This window comes from Pteropus alecto, unplaced genomic scaffold (assembly GCF_000325575.1).
Source record: "Pteropus alecto unplaced genomic scaffold, ASM32557v1 scaffold398, whole genome shotgun sequence".
Classification (NCBI taxonomy): Eukaryota; Metazoa; Chordata; class Mammalia; order Chiroptera; family Pteropodidae; genus Pteropus; species Pteropus alecto.
In genome coordinates this window covers 6,377,218-6,383,726 of record NW_006442497.1, presented here as the reverse complement: position 1 = coordinate 6,383,726, position 6,509 = coordinate 6,377,218, and positions in this window count along the sequence as shown.

Sequence of the window (6,509 nt, the reverse complement as noted above, 5' to 3'; positions counted from 1 at the left end):
GAGCTTTAAGGATTTTAACAAAAACCAGATCTTTTTCATTTCTCTGATGAAGAGACTGACTTTAAAGCCAGGAAGAGAGAACTATGTGCACTTTGATGGGATTCAGAACATCAAAGGCTGTTGAGTTGGTATTTAGAACAATTTCTCAGGTAAATCTAATTTTATCTGAGCTGATGTTTCCAAGCTCTAGTAATTGCTCCTATTACAACTGCCAGTTGCTTGTTATAAGGCTATAAGTGCAACTGCTTTATGGCCTCCAGCAAAGGATATAGTAGATGGCTTTTGTCTTTGTTGCTCTTGGGTCTGGGGAGCTGTGCTAGATTTAACTCTTGGGAGCTATAGGTTGACATAGCAGGAAGGACACTGGACCTGGAGTCAGGACCTCTGTCTTCAAATCTTAGCTCACCACAGACCCTCAGAGATTCTCTTTCTCAAGGGCTTTCCCAGTTGGACTTGACAACTTTGTGTACTGGTTTCCAGAAAACTTTGTGATGGAAGAGGGATGGAGAGAAGTTTGGGGTTGTGGAGAATGGAGGTGCTATCTGGGCACCAGGGAAGGCAAAGTTGACAGGGATGCAATATGGGACAATGATTCTGCACACGGCCATTTCCCTGATCTACAGAAGAAAGTATCAGCCTAAAGGTTAGGAGTCACTGATAATTGCAACAGGCTGTTGGTGTTGGGGCTAACAATATAGTTGAAGAGAAAGGGCCTGTCGTGGTTAAATTTATTTATCAACTTGACTGGGTCATGGGTGCCCAAATATTTGGTTAAATATTATTTTGGGTATGTCTGTGAGGGTGTTTTTTTGGGTGAGATTAATATTTAAATCAGTATAATAAATAAGGCAGATTGCTCTCCCTAATGTGTTTGGGTGTCATCCTTTCATTTGAAGGTTTGAATAGAATAAAAGGCTGTCCCTTCCTTGAGTGAGAGAAAATTCTCCTGTGTGACATTTTCAAATTGGGTCATCTGCTCTTCCTGGTTCTGTGGCAGCTTGATGGCCTTCGGACTTGAACTAGGACATTATCAGCTCTGCAGATTTTGAACTTGCCAGTCTCCATAATCACACGTGCAATTATAATTCCTAATAAAAATCTTAAAACATAATTTTCTATTGCTTATGATTCTACTATTGATTTTGATTCTATCTGTCTGGAGAACTTTACTATCACAGTGCACTATATCTACAGCAGACTCTCTTGCATTTAACAAGGTAAATTAGGTAGGAAAGTCCAAATAAAGAACATACCCAGGGTCCAAGGCAACCCCTTACTTCATAATCTGTTTAGAGTCTGGAAGACACTGGAGGAAGGAGGTCTATTATTAGCCAAGCACAGCAGAGTGGCTTCTAAACTTTGGAAATTTTCCTAATTCTTTAGCCATATCTTCTTGTCCTACCCTGGTAATGAGAAGTTTTGTATTCTTATCATAGGTATTCTCAACCCATTCTCTGAACTAAAAAACAAACATGGCGGACACTCACCTTATATCCCCTCTACTTGTGCACATTCCAGATTCCACTGGAGAAAATTTGACTTTCATCTGGTCCCTAGCTTGTTGAGGTAGAATATCCACTAAGTATACAAGAATTCCCAACAGGCTAGTTTCTATGCCACTACTTGGGATAGCTCTAGGTTACAGGCAGAAGTTGTGAGCAAAAGTGATTTTATTTACAGTAAGTAAATTTTTATATTCATGCATCTGATTTAGTTTGATTCCTTTTACCCTCTACTTTTCCTTTCATCATTGAAGAAATAGCTTTTCATATATGCCGCCTATGGAATAATGATGGTGAAAAGTGAACAAAAGAGTAAAATTCAGGGCTTTTGAAATTCTAATTAATTTGGGGGCAATCTATAGCAGATATAATAACCTTGAATGCTATAGATTTTTACTCGAAGAATCAGGTGCTTGGGAAAAAAAAGATGTGAATTCTAGAAAATTTGTTTGAAGAGGTAGAAGCCTAGTGAAAGGGCAAAAGAGGGCAAAGTTTATTTATAAACAGTAGGTTACAAAGAGAAAAGAAAGAAGAGCTAAGTCTTGCCTTATGCAATTTATTGTTTTAGGTCTTAGATTCATTTTGAGTTAATTAAGGTATATGGCGACAGATAGCAGTCTAGTTTCATTCTTTTGCATGTGGCTTTCCAAATTTCCCAGCACCATTTTTCTTTTCTCCAGTGTATATTTTTGGCACCTTGGTCAAAAATTATTTTTTCATATATACGTGGGTTTACTTCTGGGTTGTCAATTCTTTTCCATTGGTCTTTGTGTTTGTTTTTCTGCCAAAACCATGCTGTTTTGATTATTGTCACTTTGTAATATAATTTGAAGTCAGGTAATATGACACCTCCAGCCTTGTTCTTTTCTCTCAGGATTGCTTTGGGTATTGGGGATTTTTGTGATTTTTATACAAATCTGATAATATTTTGTTCTATTTCTCTGAAAAATGCCATTGAGATTTTGATGGGGATTATGTTAAATCTGTATATTGCTTTGGGTAATATGGCCATTTTAAGTACATTGATTCTTTCAATCCATGAACATGAACTATCTTTCCATTTCTTTGTGTCTCCTTCAATTTCTTTTAATAATGCCTTGTAATTTTTAGTGTATAGATTCTTCACATCCTTTGTTAAGTTTATTCTTGGGTATTCTTTTTGTTGCAATTTCATAAAGGAATTTTTTTCTCTTGAAATTTCATTGTTAGTATATAGGAACACAACGGATTTTTGTACATTGATTTTGTATCCTGCAACTTTACTGCATTTGTTTATTGTTTCTAATGTTTTTGTTTATTTGTTTGTTTTTGTTTTTGAGTCTCTAGTGTTTTCTATATAAAGAATTTTATTGTCTGAAAAAAGTGACAGTTTGACTTCTTCATTCCCACTTTGGATACTTTTTATTTCTTTCTCTTGCCTGATTGCTCTACTAGGACTTCCAATATTGTATTGAATAAGAGAGGTGAGAGCAGGCACCCTTGTCTTGTTCTTGATCTTAGAGGAAGCTTTCAGAAAATATAGTCACTAAATTCATGGACCTTCATTTTAGAGACGATTTTATGAATTTGACCTCAAACGCAAGGGAAGTAAAAGCAAAGATAAATTAATGGGACTATATCAAACTAAAAAGTTTCTGCTCAGCAAAAAAAAAAAAAAAATCAACAAAACAAAGAGGCAACCAACTGAATGGGAGAAGATATTTGCAAACAACACCTCTGATAAGGTACTAACATCCAAAATATATAAAAAACTCATACAATTCGCCAACAAAAAAATGAACAATCCAGTTAAAAAATGGCCCAAGGACCTGTACAGACATTTCTCCCAAGAAGACATACAAACGGCCAACAGACATACGAAAAGATGTTCAAATTCTCTAGCTATTAGGGAAATGCAAATCCAAATCACAATGAGATACCACCTCATACCTTGTTTGAATGGCTATTATCAATAAGACAAGTAATAACAAGTGGTGGAGAGGCTGTGGGAAAAAGGAATTCTCATACACAGCTTGTGGGAATGTAAATTGGTACAGCCACTGTGGAAGTATAGAAGTTCCTCAAAAAATTAAGAATAAAATTAACATATGACCCAACAATCCTTATTCTAGGTATCCACCTTAAAATTTTAAAACTTTTATGTGTAAAGATATATGCACTCCAATGTTTTTGCAGTATTGTTCACAGTGGCCAAGACATGGAAAAAATTGAAGTGTCTTTCAATAGATGATTGGATAAAGAAGATATGGAACATATATACAATGGAATACTAACAATAAGAAAAATGAAACATTGCCATTTGCAACAACATGGATGGATCTTGAGATGATCACACTAAGCAAAATAAGTCAGACAGAAAAAGTTAAGGACCATAGGAGTTCACTCATATATGGACTATAAAACTGAAAGCACCAAACAAGACAATAAAATCTCATAGACACAGATAACAGTTTAGTGATTACCAGAGGGAAAGAAGAGAGGGGGGTAGGTAGATAAGGGTAAAGGGAGTCTAATATATGGTGATGGAAGATTTGACTTTGAGTGGTGAACATACAATGCAATATACAGATGATGTATTATTGAATAGTACACTTGACACTTATATAATTTTATTAACCAAATATCACCCCCAATAAATTTAATAATAATAAAAAAAATTGCCCTAACAAGAGTAAGAGCAGGAGAACCTTAGGAGAGAAGGAAAGAGGTTTAAAGTATACAAGCTGCAGAGGGATCTGCATACCAGAAGAAGCTTTGGGCAGAGTGATGATGGCCTAGTGGCTATAGAAGTGAGTCCTGGAGGATCAGGGGCAGATGTCTGAGGCTTGGGACACCAGCTACCCTTCAGCTGTAGCCATCCCTACAATGAGCAGAGGCTCATGTCAGGAGGGTACATGTCCCAATCTCCATCCCCTCTCATGAACTGAAATCACCTCATGTTTGAAAATATGAAGTAAGATGAGAAAAATCCCCAAAATTAAATAAGTGTTTATTTAAATTAAATTAAAATTTAAACAACAGTGGATGAATTGCCTTAAATTAGTAAGTTTACATTTTCTACCTTCAGTGGGGATGGAAGTTTGAGAGCTAAACCCAGTCATTTAACAGATGAAGTTTGGTCTTTCCACACCTAATTTTTTTTTTAACTACAATATTTATTTTTGTCTTGATGCTATTGGTGAGAACAGGCAGATTCTGCTGGACTGTGTGGATCTGTAAATCATAGTTCTCAGACATAGGGCTATCCTCAGGAGGGAAGCCGGGTGAAGAGATCTGACAGATTTGAAGCAGTCTTTCAGGAGCCAGCAGTACATACACTATTTTTCCTTTTATTATTGCCTTTGTTTATGTTAATTAGGTACTATATTTATTGAGAATTTACCATTTCCAGTCACAGTTCTAAGTACTGTGCTTAGGTAATCTCATTTAGGTTGTGTCACACCTAGTTGAAGTAGATGTTACCATTTAGTTTATAAATGAGTAAACTGAAGGTCATAGATTTAAGTAACATTTTTAGTATTCTACAACCAGTAGGCGGCAAATGTGGGATTGAAATTCAAGTATCTGAATCCCTTGCTTAAATTTGACTCAGTTATACTGATTGAATTGAATTGAGTAACATATATACTGACCAGAACTTTCTGAAGGACTCTTCCCCTAATCCTTCTAACCATTAAAAATTTAATGAATAATTGGTGAGAATATCTCTTTCTATATCTCTTTCTATATTTGAGAGATTACCCACATTTGGTCTTGGTAGGAGAACTATTTCAAGTGTTTTAGGTGAACACCAGCAATTATCACTTGGTACATGGTGAGATTTAAGGGCAAAAATGTCAGCAGCTTCATATGTCATGCATTCTTCCATCATCCTTCAAGGCAGTACTGAGATCTGTATAAGACCTTTTGCGTGCTCTATGGGGTCATGCACCAGGAAAGGGAACTCATCTCCCTTTTGCTCTTTCTTTTATAGGGCAAGCAGCAAATAAACATTATGGACTTAGAAACCAAATCTGAATTTAGCTGGACCAACTGTTTGTGGAAGTCTGGGAAATGCCAACTGATTAGTACCTGGAGACTTTGGAGGAAGTTGTGATAATGTGCAATTTCTCTCCATGAGAAGAGGGGGAGCCCCCAGTCTCAGCTAGCTCATTGCAAGGTATCCTGAATTTCGCAGGTTTTCATTAGATAATCTTGCTTGTCTCCAAAGTTCAAGGAGGCTCATCGAATGTAAGTCTTTTTATTAGGGGAAATGATGGGTTCATATATTAAATGTGAAGAAAGGATTATTCAATCTCCACTTCTACCCACTTTCTGGTACAGGAAAAGTTTATGTCCAGCCTAGGCAGCATCTTTAACAGTTTCTTTTTTCAAAGTGATCTCATTTAAGCAATAAAACCTGTTCATTCCAACTGATAGACACTCCACATTCAGATAAAACCTGTTGTCTCCATGCTTCCAGCTGCTGGCCTCAACCCAAGCAAGCAGGGGCATTCAATGAAGGGCAAGACCAGGGTAGAAATTAAGTCAGCCAAGAGGAAAGCCATGCCCCCTTCTTCCTCTACCCTGAGAACCCAGGGATTCCCTGATGCATTCCTCAGATCATTAAAACACATTCCGCTCTGTGCAACATGTACATGCTCCTCATACTGCCATTCCCCAGCAAGGGTACGGAGGACAGAATTAAATAGGGATTAATTATAGAGATCAGTGAGTACTGCTAGCTACTAGCTTCCATCTCTAGTTCCAGTTTGTGCTATTTCGCTCTTCACTCCAGTTTCCTGAGTGCCTCAGACCTTTGCCAGCACAGATAGATCTAGAACTGTAGTTATTCTTTCAATGAGATCTCACTGGGATGCCCCTGGCAGTTAGCAAGGGTTATTCAGTTGATATATTGATATATTTTCCTAAATCAAAAACCAAAGCCATAATTCAGTAAAAAAGGTCCAGATGGCAGATACCTGCACTCCAGTGATTAGTGCACTCAGTAATGTTTAGGGTTGTCCC